The sequence below is a fragment of the Parus major genome, chromosome 14 (assembly GCF_001522545.3).
Source record: "Parus major isolate Abel chromosome 14, Parus_major1.1, whole genome shotgun sequence".
Taxonomy (NCBI): domain Eukaryota; kingdom Metazoa; phylum Chordata; class Aves; order Passeriformes; family Paridae; genus Parus; species Parus major.
This window is the reverse complement of record NC_031783.1, coordinates 2,186,321-2,202,758: the sequence shown is the minus strand read 5'-3', so window position 1 is coordinate 2,202,758 and position 16,438 is coordinate 2,186,321. Positions and strand designations below refer to the sequence as shown.

The 16,438-nt window shown below is 48.1% G+C and overlaps 1 long non-coding RNA gene across 6 annotated transcripts in view; it reads left to right on the top strand.

Annotated features, from left to right (window-relative positions):
* The first annotated feature begins 458 nt into the window (after positions 1 to 458).
* The window catches only part of LOC107211138, a 34,364-nt gene continuing 18,384 nt past the window's right edge, over positions 459 to 16,438 (top strand). Inside the window, exons 1-6 of one of the 6 annotated variants that reach the window (XR_002002261.2) lie at positions 459 to 838; positions 948 to 1,129; positions 2,100 to 2,188; positions 3,039 to 4,066; positions 4,148 to 4,244; positions 10,543 to 11,195. This is a non-coding gene — a long non-coding RNA (uncharacterized LOC107211138). Of the gene's footprint in view, positions 839 to 947; positions 1,130 to 2,099; positions 2,189 to 3,038; positions 4,067 to 4,147; positions 4,853 to 6,394; positions 7,079 to 10,542; positions 11,196 to 16,438 lie in introns of those variants that run through there. The other 5 variants (XR_002002262.2, XR_001524093.2, XR_001524095.2 and 2 more) reach the window with 5 other exon arrangements.

Genomic DNA, 16,438 nt, shown 5'->3' with positions numbered 1-16,438 from the left:
GGCGCGGGGCGGGCGGGCCGCTGGCTCAGCCCCGCGGGGGGGACGCCGGGCCCCCGCCGGGAGGGGACCGCTCCTCCATGTCTGCTGCAGCTGCCCGCCGCTTCCTCCCCGCACGGCCGCCGACGAGGGGCCGCCTCCCGCCCTCAGCCGCCCGCCCAGCCGGGACGGCAGCAGCAGCAGTAGCCGCTCCCCTCTGCTCCGCCCGCCCGCCCGTCTGAGGGGAGGAAGGGGAGCGCGGGGACGCGCTTAAGCGGCCTCCACCATCTTCCTCACTGCGCGGGGGGGGGTTTGGGGGGGCTGCGGGAGCGCGCCCCCGCTGGCCAATTGGGCGCGGCGGCGCGGCGGGAGCGCGCCCCCCCCTCCGCACAAACACACACTTCCCGCCTCAGTGCGAGGGGCGCGGGCAGGAGTGGGGACGGTCCCCTCAGAGAATGGTGGGCGTGATGTTGGTGGCGCTCTCCGTGAGGCAGGGACGGGACAGCGAGGGGTGGTGGGAGCCGGGCGTCCCCTTAGCAGGGACATTCCGCGGGGCCGGGCGCCGGGGTTCCCGGGCTGCCCCCGCCACCGCCCTCCCCACCGGCTGACATTTGCCATGCGCAGACAATACGCGCTTTACCGAACAATTCAGCCCGAGCCCCGCTGCAAACTCGCTGCGTTATTTTTCTCCTCGTTCTCCGCTTGTTTATGGCTGACGCTATCTCGCCTGCACCGCTCCCTCGGTTTCATTATCTCTTGTCGCAGATGGACCGTGGCTTTCCTTCTTCACAGGGCTTCTCTCTGCTGGTGCTACAGCTCCCTCTCCTCTTCCCAGCTCTGCATCCTTCACCCTTGCTCACAGGTGATGTTCCCAAATTTGTCCCACCTCATCCTTCTCAGCCCATCAGCTCCAGCTCCAGTTCTTTCTGCTGTGGCTTCTCCTTCCCTGAATCCCATTTACTTTTTTTCAGGTGAGCCTTTTCCAGAGAAGCACTTCACTCCAGCTGTCCTTCCTCCTGCAGTCCCTTCTCCTCTACAGACCTCACCATCCCGTAAAATAAAGCCAATGGCGCTAATGTAATAATGCTGATATTGTGGCCAGCGGGACCAGGGCAGTGACCATCCCCTGTGCTGGGGCACCTCCAGTCCCAGGGTAAGTTTTTGGCCCTTCAAGACAAGACAGACATTGAGGGGCTGGAGGGTGTCCTGGGAAGGGACTGGAGCAGCAGCAGCAGCTGAGGGAGCTGGGAAAGGGGCTCAGCCTGGAGAAAAGGAGGCTCAGGGGGCCCTTCTGGCTCTGCACAACTCCCTGACAGGAGGGGACAGCCGGGGGGGGAGGGTCAGGCTCTGCTCCCAGGGAACAGGGACAGGAGGAGAGGAAACAGCCTCAAGTTGTGCCAAGACATATTCAGATCAGATATTGGGATTTTTTTTTTCACTGGAAAGGTGATCAGATGCCAGCACATGGTGCCCAAGGCAGTGGTGGAGTCACCATCCCTGGAAGTCCTCAAAAAACAAGTGGACATGATGCTTCACAGCATGGTTTAGTGGGCACAAATTGGACCCACCATTGGGTCAAAGGTTGGACTCAACGGCCTTGGAGATCTTTTCCATCCATAACACTCTCTATACTCTTTTTCAAAAATAGTAATAGAAAATCCACAGCCACACAGTTACTGAAATTGAAACCTGCCCTATTTTCCATTTCCTTTGTAAAGATGTCTTGTAACCATGTTGCAACTTATGTTTCTGATATTATTATTTAGAAGAAATTTGTGTTTCCTGACATGCTCAAATATCAAAATAATTTCTAAAAAATTCCAATCAATAGCAATAATTGTTCTGGTTTTGCTGTGACATAGTTGTCTATTGAATTCCATAATGGCTCAGCTGATCAATATTTTATAGTGAGTGCTGCTTACCATGCAGCTCTTACATAAACACTGTTGGGAAGAGAGAAATCCCTGAGCTGACAGAGCAGAAAGGCAGGATGCCCTCCTGGGCTTGGCTATTAATTGATAAATTTGCTAAAATTTCTTTCCAACCTTTTTATTGATTCATCTAAATATATTTTAAGTTACATTTTTATTTCATACAAGATGCTGAATTTATTTAACCTGCAGGATTAAAGAAGTGCAACAGCTTCCAGGGATTCAAATGCATGGTGGGAAAAGGAGAAAAGTTTTTTTACCTCATTGGCAGAGAATTTAAGGTAAAACTACCTGTGTTTTTATTTTTTTTTTATGTAAACCTGTAAGATTTATGTTGGCTGATATGAACTTAGAGATTTAAGAGGTACTGAAATTCCAGCATAGATTTTTTGTCTTGTTCCCCTGTGCTCCATGAAGTGGGACTTTGTATGTTCTTAAAATAAACAGAATCACATCAAAGATACCGGCTATATCACAAGTTTTCACTGAATGACCCACATGATTCCAAATTTTGTCTGGCTACTGGTCAGAGACAGCTTTTGATCTCCTCTAATAAAATAGTTCCTCTTTCCCAGCTTTTGTTTACGGGTTTGAAGGGGGGAGATGGGATGGAAGGAGACATCTGACTTGTCAGACCCTGCTTTGGTAAGCTTCACATGGGGGTTTCAAGGTTGTGCAGAATCCTGCCTCCCCCAAGGAGCTCCCATTAGACTTTTAACCTGTAGACTCCTGTCTTGCTCCTCCACTTGGTCTTTTGGGTGGAACAGTCACCCAACACTCACTGGCTCAGCCATTCCCCACCTTCCCCTGTCGTTACCAAGTTCCATGGGAACACCCCACATGTGCAGTCAAGGAACAGTTCACTTTCATTAGCTCTGTTCTGGCTGGGACAGACCTCCTGCTGTCTCCTGAAACATTGAATTTTTAATTTCACTTTGCTTTTATTGTGCAAATTTTTCACTGTTGAATTCAAGTAGCAGATTAAATACATGAAGCAGAAAACCACAAATGCCAGTGATGCTTGGATTCATTTTAAGTGTGACTGAGATTTGTTTTAGAGAACAAGAAGTGGTAAGAGATTGTATTTGCTATTTCCTCATCACCACCACTTTCTGATTTGTTTTTATCCAGGATGGGTGTAACAGCCAGCGTGTCCCTCTAAGGCAGCACCTGAGGGGGTCATGTGTGTGACATCCTTTAAGGAAGATGCTTCCTCTGGATCTCTTTCTTAGCAACCACAATGAGCCATCCTGGTAGAGCTGGGAGCCTCCATGCAGTCTGGATATGGAGTCCTGTGTTCATTCTGGGCTTGGTTGTGCTGGTTCCCTGGGGAGAACTCTGACCACCCTTCCAAAATACTCCGTGACTGGTTTCCTTTCTCAGAGACTGAGTTTGAGGATATATTTCACGGAGCAATAGCTATGCAAATGCAAATCCTCCTTGTAGAGTTCTCTTAACTTCAAGCCACTAAATATACACATTTGGTCTGTGGAACTGAATTTACTTCCCCTCTCAGAGGAACAAGCTTTGTCAGCTGTAATGATGAGCTGTTGTTTGACATTCATAATATTGTACTTCACTGCTTATCTGATGGAGCCATGCAAAGCTATTTGGGGGGTTCTGAAATGTGACAGCCCACATGATGCTTTTTTAGACTTCACAAACCGCCTTCACGAGGCAGGAGAATATGACATGGGAACGGCTGGCTGGAACAACGGCGTGCCTTAATGCCAGCGGGCTTGCTGTAGCTGGGGAGGAGGAATGCTCTTTGGAAGTTTGCAGCTTTTGTTGTCTGCTGTCAAAGGAAGAACTTAGAGCCTGAAAGAACATCTTGGATGCCATAGGTGGGGACCGTGGGGATTATTGATCCTGTCTGGAAACAGCATAAAGATGGAGGCAAATATGTTAAACCTGTTTGGATCATCCACAGATGGAAGGGGACTCAAGGGAGACAGCTCAGATACCCCATTTCATGCTGTCTTGCCTTAATGAACAAAAATATCTCACTTTCTGACAAACTTCTGTATCTTCATCCTTGCTGACATGCGGAGCATTCATTGCAAGCTTAGTTTTGAATCCTGGAAGCCTCCAGGTGAAAGAACTCATCTAGGGAAACCAAAACTCAACAAATCTTCTGGCTTCTCTTCACAGACTAGCAGGTAAATATTGTGAAAGACTGTTACTCCTCCATGGTTTCAAAAATTATGAAGTATCACAATGTTTATTTAATTTTTCCATAGCAGAAGAGCACAAGGGTTACCTGTGACATCTGTTCCATATGAACCCATGGAAGCTGACTAAATGGGTGATGCATTCTCACTTCCCTGCAGTGGCCAGGTTGGTTTTGTGCTCTGTATTTTCATCCTTCTGAAATTGCTATTCAGTTTATTCATATCACTGAGAGGATATCATATCCCAGATGTGATACACAGATTAAATAAGCCGGTAAGCAGTGTAAGATCTTTTTATGTGACTCAAGAGAGAGGATAAATCCCAGTCCAGATGAGTGGGAATCTCTGACTCCCCTGGGACCAGGATTTTACTTGCAAACTTTGTGGTTGTCTCATTGGAGTGGTCTTTTTGCCAAAAGCAATGCAGAATAATCCATTTATCTGACAAAATGTCTGCCACCAGGAGGTGGCTTCACTCAAATAAATACACGTTTCTTTAAGATGAAGACAAACTTAAATTTATTGCTTATTCCATTCATAACCAGAAGTTCTCCTGCCTTGCCAAACTGCTGAATCAGCTTGGGTACCTCACCCTTGAGTCAGCACAGCCCAAAATAGAAACTTGCTCCATTTCTGAAGAGAGGAAGTACCACGGTTGTCTGCAAATACAGCCACATCTGACATGCTTTTATAGCTACAAACACTCAGTGCAGGGACTTGCATGGTTCTCTGCTGCTTAAGATAAACAAATAAAATAAAGGAAGTAAAAGGGCACTTTCTGATTCAAAATAGGAGTGTGAGGGTTGCCATGAGTGGGACTGTGTGGATGTCCCAAGGAATAAAGAGCAAGAGAAGGACTTTACAAGTGGCAGTCATTGATGTCACCTAGCCTAGCCCAGCATCAAGCTCCCACTCCACCTGCTTGCAGTTTCTCAGGACATACAGACTGGGGAGACAAGGGACAGGTTATAACCAAACTGAAGCAAAGTCTTAAGCTTTTAGGAAATAATGGCAAGAAAACATGGTAGAATCTCTAGAACACTGACTGGAGATCTGCTCCAGTATTCCCAAGGTGGAGCTGAGTCAGTCCTGTTGCCATGAGGTAACTCCACTTTATAGCACAGCACAAAACAGCAAAAACCTGGGGAAATGACCAAGAGTGGCAGTCAAAATAGTGGGAAGTGACTCTAAAGTCATCAGCAGGACTTCATGAGTAGTGGAAGGCAGTGAAAAGGCACATAAAAATAGTGCTATGTGATACAAATGAGGGAGGATTTTCTGTGCCTCCAAGTCAGGGCACGAAATAGAAGAATGAGGATAATGTGAATTTGCTCCATCTGCCCTTCTCTGCAGTTTTTTCTCTTGCAAATGAGCATCTGTGGTTTTTGGCACCCTACAAAAGGACCCCTATTGTCAAGTAGCACTGGGGTGGCCCCTTCCCATGGGTGCTCCTGGTTTTCCTTTCCTGCATGCTGCAGGATGGTGTCGTGTTCTTCCTGGTCCAAGCTAACTGCTGTTTCTGGTGCTTCCATTAAACATGTCTGAACTGGCTCTATTTTCCACAAGGAAAAGCCATTCCAACAGGCAGACAAAAATCAGTAACCGCTTTCCCACCATGGGCAAATGAGATGTGATCCTTGGCACAGGATTTTCCTGCAGTACTATGGAGAAAACTGTAGATATTTGAAAAGAATGGTCATTTCTGCAATGGGTGTGAGGGTTGCAACACACAATTTTACCTTTTTCAGATTTTTGCAACGATGCAGTTGCAAATTGAAACATGTTTTATATTTAGTGTTTTGGATTATTCAGTTGAAAAGAGGTGGGGGTGAGGATTTACAAGTGTAATTACAGGATTATGCAGTCACCTCATGCACACACTGCAGGTTTGGGAGGGAGACCTGCTGCAAATCCGCAGAAAACTCCAGCTAAGGAATTGCATGTGCCACAATTAATTACACAACCTACAACTTTGTGAAACATTTGCTATGTGTGCACCAGGCCCTTCTTAAATTTAGATTTCTGGGAAGAAGAGAATTGCTGGGGCATTTTTGTGACTTGATCCCTCATCTTGGTTGATCTGTGGTGGAAAGGTGACCCCTAGCACGGCTGAGCTGGGAATGGATCTGGTGAGAGCCATCGCTGTCGGAGCCAAGCTGTGTTCCAACCTGCATCCCTGAATAGATTCACTTGCTCTTTCCCTGGCTCTATTTTAGCCACAAATTTGTTATTCTGCCCTGTGGGTGCCAATATTTTTTAAAAAATAACCAAACGCACTAATATTGGATTTCTGGTGTGTTTTTTTTTCCCTGAAAGGGTTGAAGTGAACATTCTTCTCACATATACTTAGGACTTCACCCATGTGGCTGCAGCTCTGGTGACATCCAGAAAGACACATGACCCTCACTCCTTCAGTGGAGCAGATGTATCTCAGCAATTCAGCAATGATGTGACAAGTATGAAGTGGAAGGCATTGAGAAACTATTACATCCATTTTTAAGTTGTATTTAAGACAATTTCTACACACTTTTGTGTTCTCAAGCTTGGAGAAAGTTCACTTCTGTCTACAAACACAGGAACCAGTTGTTACTTCAATTTATTGTTGTGGTGGTAGGATTGAGACTTGGATGAAACAAGAAAAATTCATGTAGGGCAATGTATAGAATCAAACAATCATGGAATGGTTTGGGTCAGAAGGGACTTTAAAGATCATCTCATTCCAAGCCCCTGCTGTGGCAGAGTCACCTTCCACTAGACCAGGTTGAATGTGAAAGCAAACACCTTCCAAAAACTCATGTTTCAAACTGAGCATGAATGCATGTTTGTGCCATGTGCCTTGTTCTGTTTCCAGAGGAAACAAAATGAAAAGAAAACGTTGCTGAGAACACTAAAACATAACACTTTGGCAGAGGTGGTTATCACATCCTCCAGGGACTTTTTACTTGTGGTGCTGCACTGACAGTTGCAGTGCATTGTGGAAATAAAGTGTGAAATCACTCAGGACTGAGTCCTGCTGGTTGTGGATGAGGCAAGTACATAAATACCTTTTGACAGAGGTGAGAGGGAATGCTTGCTTCCACAAGGGAAGGGGAATAGTGGTACTGAGAACTGAAAACACAGCAAATGTTTCTTTTAAAAGGGGGAATTGGAGAGCAGGACAAGGCAGCACATAGAACACAGTGAAAGGTCACTGAGGGAGAAATGCTAGAATCCAGCATTTATTGGCTAAATATTACCAAGATTTAGGAATGGGGCCCTAATCCTTTTATAAACCAGGCATCTCCTTGAGTTGGGTGAATGGCAGAACCATGTCACTGTCAGTAAGCAAAAATCACAACCCCATGCTTTGTGGCACATGTTAAACTCTCAGTGGAACAGGCAGGGAAAACCCCATGACAGGCTTTCCAGCAATTTGCCACCAAAGCTTTCCTCTAGACTGCAGCTTCCAGAAGCTCTGAATGATTTGTACCTGTGAGAGCTGCTCAGAGTTTGTTTTGGTAGATTTAGAGAGATGAATTATTCACCAAAGGGAACTTGGTACAGACCGTGCTACTATGTGTGATCTCATGCCTAAAACTGTCCCACATCTTGTCCATTTATTTGGGAAAGTAATTCCTAGAACACCTGGAAAACAAAACCAGGAGTTGAAATTGCCTCTCAATATTTCTTCAGTCCAAACAAAAAAACAAACAAATAAGCCCATTGTGTGTCTTACATGTTCAGTCAAAACATCTCAGTTATTAATGTTAAATTCCTGGGTACCTGGAGAACCTGTTCCTGAATAAACTACGAAGCTGAAGCCTGACTGAAAATATTAAAGTAAGGTATCTTCAGCTGAAGGATTTTCCATACTTCTGCAGTGATTTCAGGAGGCAGAGACATATGGCCAGAGAAAGAGAAAAGGCTCCAGCCATGCACCAGGGAAGTGGGAGCTGAGAAGCAAATTGATAGTGCTAAGTGGCTTTTTCCTCTCTGCTCATTTATCCTCTTTTACCATCCTTGTTTCCATTCCTTCCTCAGCTACATCTCTGTTGAAGAGCAGGGAAAATATTCTATTCTCTTTTCACATATTCATTGTCTCATTTTATTATAACTCAAATAACTATTTCCATGTTTGGACCATTTAAGCTCTTAATGAAGAATTTGCCCTTCATCTGAATCTCTTGATTCCTTTTTTCATTGCATTTGGTTCACAGTCTCCCAAGGACTGCTTTGGAGACACTTGGAGTGGAGGTGTATGGATTTTTACCTGATTTTTCCTCCTGCCCTGTCTCACTGCTCAGACCAGGAGGCACCAAGTCTATCACTTTGCCACAGCCTCAAACTCCTTCTTCTAAACCAGAAATGTGGGCAGGGCTTCTGGAGAGATTATCATCTTCCTAACCTCAGCCTGAGTGCAAACCAGCCCACAGCCCACCTCTGTCCCTACATGAGCAGTTGTGCTTCTCTAACCACGGAAACTTCAGCAACACAGAGTCACTGCCTGCATTTTTCCCCAAAAAGGCAACACACAGCAGTGGCAGCTTAGTGGGAGGATGTTTCTTTCTCCAACAGAACAGAGCTTCAGGTATCCACTGCCTGGAGCCCACCATCTCTACGCTGCTCAGTGTCCTAGGAGAGGATGTAGATATATAATTTTTGGGCTGGGGTCTTATTTAAATTACATATTAGGTTAAAAAATGAACACACAGGATTGAAGGATGCTCCCAGTGCCTGTGTGGCTGCAGCAGCTTGGGGCTGACAGCAGGGATGGTCTGGGCTGCTCCATCCTCCTCCTGCATCTCAAGGCAAAGACTTTGGCAAACACCATGGACTGAAAGAAGTCCCTTTTATAGGCCTCAAATCTTACAGAAAATAAAGAAAGTCAGGGATGAAGAAACCTCTTAGGCTGGAAATGTATTCAGTGTTTCTGCAGAATAGGGAGAGCACAAAGCTTCACTTACCAAAAGCAGCCAAATCTACTGGACTGTGGGGTTGGAAGACTTTTATGTCTAGCAAGTAATAACTGTCTTTAATTAGCTTTGTTTACATGATAGATGTCAATGTCAAGCTCTCAGTGAAAAGGGCAGAATGTCCTTAGTGGGAAATATGATTTTTGAAGCCTGACAACATAAAACCAGCGGGAAGGTCTGTGCTCAGACTGCTGGGGAGAAAAATCACCTTTGGCTCAACAAAACAGGAAGGATTTCAAGCCCATAGCAGAAGTTTTTCAAGAAACTAATGAAAATGGAGGATTATAGTTTAAACTGTTTTGCAATCGCTGGCCTCAATCCTGCAGACACTTTTCACACACACTCAACTTTATATCTGTGGTTGGTTTTGCTGTCCCTCATGGGATTATTGACACCTGGAGATAGAAGTGAAGGCCAGACTGTTTACAAAGCAGAATTTAAACGATAGCATTTTAATCAAAAAAAGACATTATATCAAGGTCTGCATAATCGGCTCATTGGGATTCTTTATGTTTGAAAAAAAACCTGAGAAATTCAGGAATTAAGATTCATGAGGTGGTCTCAGATCTGCTCCCTTGTGTGAATAGGACCTTTTGTTATGCTGGATCACAGCACTGGGCCACAAAACTTATTCAGCAAATATTAAAAAACCCCACCTTGGTAAAATTTGAATTTATGGCTCACATGCAAATACTGTCTGCATTTCTTTCCTCTCTAAAAAAAGTGTGTTTGGCCACTGCCTGAGACTGAAAGGTTTTCCCTCATCAATAGTGAGCAACTGTTGGGAAAAATAACTATTTTATATATTTTTTAATTTTGATTTTTTTTTTTCTTTTATATCTTGGGAATATATTGTACCTGCCGTGAAACAACTTTTTGAACCCCCTGAAACAGGAATAAATCCCCTCTGCAAGCTCTGGTTTCACCGTTTATCAGGCTGTTGGTGCAGGAGCCAAACTGCCATTGGGCTGACTCACATTTTGGCATTTTGTGTTTATATACATGATGACGATGTTTGCAAGCAACAGGGGAAAAACCCTGTGTTCAACAGCACCATGATCCCAGCAAAACCTTTCCCTCCTCAGCTGCATCGGCAGAGCCCGGGGACGTGGCCAGAGCCACGGTCTGGTGTGGGCACTGTTGGCACCGCTCGTTGCCACTCGGCACCCACAATCCTCACGTTGCATCCCACACCTCCAGCTGACCAGGCCCTGCGGCTGCCAGAGCCCCAGATCTGCCCAAGTTTAGGCACACCTGGTGCCCCTCTGCCCTGCCAATCCATCCTGACCCTTAATGATTCTGCCAGCATCCTCTGTGGCTGTGGAAAGCCAGCTTTGGCACTCAGGACGTCTTTCACATGATCTTGATCCCCCCCAGGTCCAAAATTGTCAATGTAGTTTTCCTGGCACTGGTATTGTCCTTGACACCAGGTTTATTTTTATCTTGCTGCCCCTTTTTATCTCCAATTCTCTTGCCCCAAGTTTTATCTTATTTTTTTTTGCCTTTTCCCAGGCTTTAAAGACCTGTTGGGGACTCTGGCCACACAATGACCTGGCAGTCCTGGCTGTATGTGACTGTCACTCCCACCTGCCTCTCCTGGCATTCCCTGAACTTTAACCACAACTTCTGGCTGCATCACAGTCCTGTTGGTCACTGGGGAAAGGCAGAAGAGGTTGTCCCTTCAAACCCTGCCACCACGGTTCCTCTCAGTGTCCTCTGGCTCACGCTGACCCATCACCATCTGCCCCATGTCCCACCTCTGACATCCTGCCTCATCCTTTTCCAGGTGAAGAACCACAGCTGGAGTAAAACAGGGGGACAATGCCATGGGAAAACCCTTTCCTGGGATGCAATAACCCCCCAGCCTGTTCATCTTTGTCATGTGATTGTGCTTGTCAGCACAGCTCTGCTGCAGAGCTCGGGCTGTGCCGGGCCCTGCAGGGTTGGAGGCTGGGCTGGCTCTCCTGGAGCATTTGGCTGAGTCTGTCACCAGTGACTGAAGTAGGAGCAGGTTTCAGCTGCTGAAAATCCCATCCAGATCTGCTGCAAAGTGGAAATCATTTGTTAAATGCTTTCTATTGGGGCAGTAGCACCCCTTCCTCTTGCAGAAGCATTTGGATTTCTGCCCATGGAGAGGACCAAAGAGAGCATCAGGATCCAACTAGGTGAGCAGATACCAAGACCACAGCCTTGATTTTGGCCAGGGCTGGGGCTGCAGCTGCAGCTGACACGAACTTTCCACTGGTGGCAATGGGTCAGAGGCAGCTGGGGCTCCTTTCCTCCCCTTTCCAGCCCTTGCCTTTGGGAGCTGTGGGCAGGATTAAGGAGAAAAAGCAATGTATGGGTCATGGGAAGAGGGAAAACAGAAGCAGCTCGGCCAGCCGAAGAGGAAACAGGGGACACAGATGTCTGTGGAAAGCTGAAGCCACTTACAGAGGATGCGTTTATTTGTATTTCCTTCCAGGAGAGCTTAATTGCAATGTTTTTTAATGACAGGTAGGATGGGAGCTGGGCTTCTGCCTAAGCACTTCTGCGTCCTGCATAAAACTGCTGAATTTAATATTAACAACAATTAATCTGCTACTGGGAAGCAGCCGGCAACATTCCCTGCCCTGGGAGTGTTTGGTTTCCATGCTCAGCCCCACCAACTCCCATCCCCCGGCCAATGGCACTGGAAAGTCACAAGGAAGCAAAGGCCTTCCCTCTGCTGCTGAATTTTGATCCAGAGGTGAAGTGGTTGTGGCAGTAGCCCTCCCTTCCCATTCCCACCAACAGCCTTTGATGGGAATACAGATGGGTTTGGACACCTCTTGTCTTTCCCGTGGGTAAGAATTGACCACTTGCCACCATCTCACCCACATTCCATTTTCCCTTCCTCTGCCCCAAAATGCTATTGGGATAATTCCAGATCAGAGCAGTCCATGTGGGTTAGGGTGGATTGCAGGTTTGCTGGGATGCTGATGGGTATCTCCTGCTGTGGATACCATGACTCCCTCTCTCGTTAGCAGCACTAATTGCTCATTGCATGTTTTGCACAGGTACATGGGTATTTTGGAGTAGCTCGTCTTTGCATCCTGTAATTAAATCACCACTAATGAATGTGTTAGAGAAGGAGCAGCTGAATGCTCCAGTCTGTGCTGGGCATCCATAGAATAACTGCTGGGAATTCACTGTGATGTGGCACCAAGTTGTTGCCTGGGCTGCAGTGTGTGAACACCCTGTCATCCCTCCAGCCTCTGCTCTGCTTAGAGGTACCCCCAGGTCCTGGCCCACCACCCACCATCCCCCCCTTTTTCAGGGGTAACATTTTCTGGACACCTCATAGAGTGAAAATCCTCTTCCCAGGGCTCCAGGCTGCCCTGGCTCCTCTGATGCTTGCCCTGAATATGATATAGGTGCACTAAAGCAAGTGGTGATCCCTTGGGGCCAATATCCAGGCCTTTCCCATCTCCCTCAAGCAGACAATCCTTTTGGACATTCGTTTTCCCAAGGCAGACAGCTGTAGGAGCAGGCTTGCTCCCTTCCTTCACCCTGTCTCCTCCAGGAAACACCAATGTCACATGCGAACCCCAGTTCTGGGTCTGAACCCCTTTGCAGCCTGCAAATCCTCCTCCCATGGAAATGTGTGGATGTGGCACTTGGGGACATGGTTTGGTGGTGACAGCTGCATTTGATGACCTTAGATGGCTTCTCCAACCTGTGATTCCATTGGTGTCAGCCGAGGGAAGCGCTCCCAAAGCTCCTGCGCACTCTTCAGGACACAGCTTTACTTGCCTTCCTGGTTTAGTGTCCTGCACATCTTGTGCAAAATGTGTTGATTTTGGGGTTCTCCACAGACATAAACTGACAGCAGTGCTCTGGTTTGAGGCAGGAGGTGTTTGTCTGACATGCCCTGAATCCACACACTGCACATGCACACTTATAATGTTGAAACTCTTTCAAAGCCTGAGCCTAGACTCTGTCTTGGGAGGGATGCCAGAAGGCTGGGGTCTGTGCAAGCCAGGGTGATCTTGGGGCTGCATGAAGTTCCACAGACCCAAAAAGGAGGGACTTACATGGAAGGGGTGTTTTGTTTGCTCCAGGAGCTGTAAATGGCAGCTTGAATCAGTCAGGATCTGCTGCCAGAAGGGAGAGTGCCAGCCCCAGCTCTGTGGTGGACAACCAGGTGGGCAGATTTTTGGGACTACCTGGGCAGGGAGTGAGTGGCTTCATAAACATGTCACAGCCACTGGAGTCTTGAAATTGCAGCACAGGGAGTTTTGGGGGGCAGGGTTTGGAAGGAGTTTGGCCCCAGCATTGGATGCATGGGAACAGCAGAAAACCTCCATTGTGCAGCAGGCAGAGCACCAGGGCTCCCCCCGGCTCCCAGCAGACCTTTCCAAAAGGTTTTATTCTTTTTCTGATGATTGGATGCGGGATATTTTCATGCCTGCAAGAGATGCCACTGAGGGGCTGAGGTGGTGGAGGACAACCAAAAGGGACTGTAAACCCCCTGGTGTTTGAGGAACTTTGGGAGACTTTTGGAAAACTTGGTGGGAGCACCCTGGGCACTGGCAGGAGCCGGCCACGCCAGGCCCTCAGCAGCACCGGCAGCTCTTCCCCAGCAATGTCACTATGATAAATGTTTGTCTTTTCCATCCAAGAGATACAGCAGAGCTGCTGCCAGCACCATGTCTCAGTGGAATTGGGGTTCGCACTGCCAGGAGCGTTACCGGCTCATGATTCACATCTTTACAGCAGCTTTGGAAGGAAAATGTGCTTCTTGCCAGGCAGACCTTCACGCACGTCAAGATGCCACAGTTTTTCCAGACTTTCCAAAGGAAGCCACAGCCAAATGAGACATTCCTTCTCTTCTTCCAGCTTTCTTGGAACAATCTTCTTTGATTAGTGAGTGAGACAGATAGTTGGAAAGAAAGACAGACAGACAGGCTGGGAATAGGGTTATAATGAGTGGTTTGCATGAGTCCCAGTCTCCAGTGGGAGGGTACCTCCATCCACCCTTCACTGGGTGGCTGCTGAGAGCCCCTGCTGTACACTATGGTCCCCAACCCCTTTGTCTTCCTCCATGGTCCCCAGCCCCTGCCCTCCTCTATGGTACTCCACTCCTGCCCTCCTCCATGGTCCCCAAATCCCTGCCCTCCTCCATGGTCCCCAAGCCTCTATCCTCCATAGTCCCAACCCAGTGTCCTCCCCCATGGAGAAGGACAAACCCCTCACTTTCCTCCATGGTTCCTGACCCCCTGCCCTCTACTGGGATGCCAATCCCCCTGTCCTCCTCCATGCTCCTCCTCTATGCTTCTCCATGCTCCTCAAATCTCTGCCTTCCTCCACGATCTCCAACCCTCTGCCCCCTCATGTGATCCCCAATCCTGGATTCTCCTCCATGGTCCCTGACCCATGCCTTATGTCATGCCAGAAGGTGCCCAGAGACCATCTCCTGAGGCAGCTGGGATCTGTGTCACCAGGGAGGATCACACTGCCCTGAGGCACAAAGCAAAGGAGTTGAGGTTCGCTCTGCCTGTTGTACCTAAGGCACAAGGAGACAGTTTGGAAAAGCAGCCAAATGAGTCAGGCGTGGCTGTCAGGTCCTGTGCAAGGGACAGAGGCCAAAGCTGGGGTGCAGGGAAGGAGATGGGAGCTCCTGCCTTGCTCCCTGCAGCTGCACCCCCTCAGTCCCAGCGCTGTCTCCCACAGCAGGAAGAGAAACAAAACAAGCATCTCCAGGGAGTGTGTTTGAAAAATACCAGGTTTTATTAGACAGGCTGATGTTCAAGCTGACAGTTTTATCCCAATGCACATAATCACGGGCATCTACAGGGCCTGTGTCCCAGCTCCCTCCCACAAAGCTCTTGGGCAAGATGTTCACTCCCCAAATGCTGGGGGCATTGAGGTTTCTCAGCAGAATGAATGTCTCCCTGCTCCCCATTCTTCCACTCCCAAATTTCCACAGGTCTCCTAAGAAAGCTGAGTGGGAACTGGGCTGGGAACTGCCATCATCTTGGGACTGACAGCCGCTTGGATCCTTGGGAGAGGAGGGACCTCAGTGGCAGCAGCTCCCTGAGGCAGCACGCAGCTGGGTCAGTGTGTGGCACAGGGAGCAGGGAACAGGCCACTGATGCCATGGTGGAAGGAGAACCCAAATCAACCAGGGGAAAAGGGTTTTGGCTGTCATGGGAGAGCCCCATCCAGCACACAGGCACCAAGGCTTTGCACACTTTGCAGGTGTTGCAGGGCAGAGGAAGGGAGGAGAGGAGGCGATGAGGACTGGAAAATAAAGCAAGATAAAAGGAAACCAGAGAAAAGGTGGGGAGAACAATGGGAGTGGCCTGAGAGCAGAGTAACAGTGCCTTCAAGGTCAATACTCCTTGTGGGACAGGGGGCCTTTCCCTGGGTACCTCATGGGCTTTAGGGGGACGGAGGAACGAGGAAAGTGATGGTGCAATACAGTGCTTGCAAACAGAAACGTTTAAAGGCCTTTGCTTTCCGTGACAGTGACACACAGTGTGACAGCAGGAACAGTGACAACATCAGCCAGTTTCTGTTGGTGATTCTATTCCATTAGCTCTTTAAAAACCATGCAGACCAGTCCAACAGAGGAGAGCAAACGACAGATGGAGAGGAAAACCGTTGAGCAATGGGATCATGGAAAGAAAGAAGGAATGACAGTGGAGGGGCAGCAGCACTGGGGAAGGTTTGAGACCTCACAGTACTCACAAGCACGTCCCTTCTCTCCTGCTGCTCTCTCTGACACTGCTTGCTTTCTCTTGCACCTCTGCTCCCTCTGCACTGCAGGCAAAATCCCTCTTCCTTAACCACGCCCTGCCTTGTGCTTGGACGTAGATTTCAGTCTCAGCTTCATTAGTTTAAATGTCAAGCCCTACCTTGAAGCAGAGCCAGGAACATTCAAGTCCCTGCAGTAGCATCCCCTCAAACTCACCTGGACTCAAGGGGACCTCTTCATTGCAGTGCCTGGGGAACAAGGAGCTCTCCCAGGCCTTCAGCCATAGCTCACATCATGTTGCAAATGTGGAGATGCCCTTCACACCCTCCCCATCACAACACAGCCTTCATTTCCCAGCTTTATCTTTCCCACTTTCATTCCTTTTGCCTTTTTCTTGCTTTAGCCAGCACTTCCATGTCCTCTTGCTTCTGTTAAAGTTAAGTCCCTTTTCTCCAGAGGTTCCTGGAGAGCAGCACTTGCTGTGGGTGTTTGGCAGGAGGAAGGACTTTCAGCAGGTCCCTGGTGGGCTTGAAGGTGCCGGTTTTCCATCCAGGATAGCATCAATCTCCTGGTTTGGGCTCAGCTTGGCAGACAGAAATGCTGTCCACGAGGGCCAAGTTTCAAGGTCAGCTGTCCATGGGGAACCTCACCCTGCTCGGGTGCTTCCAAAGCAATACTCCTTCAGGA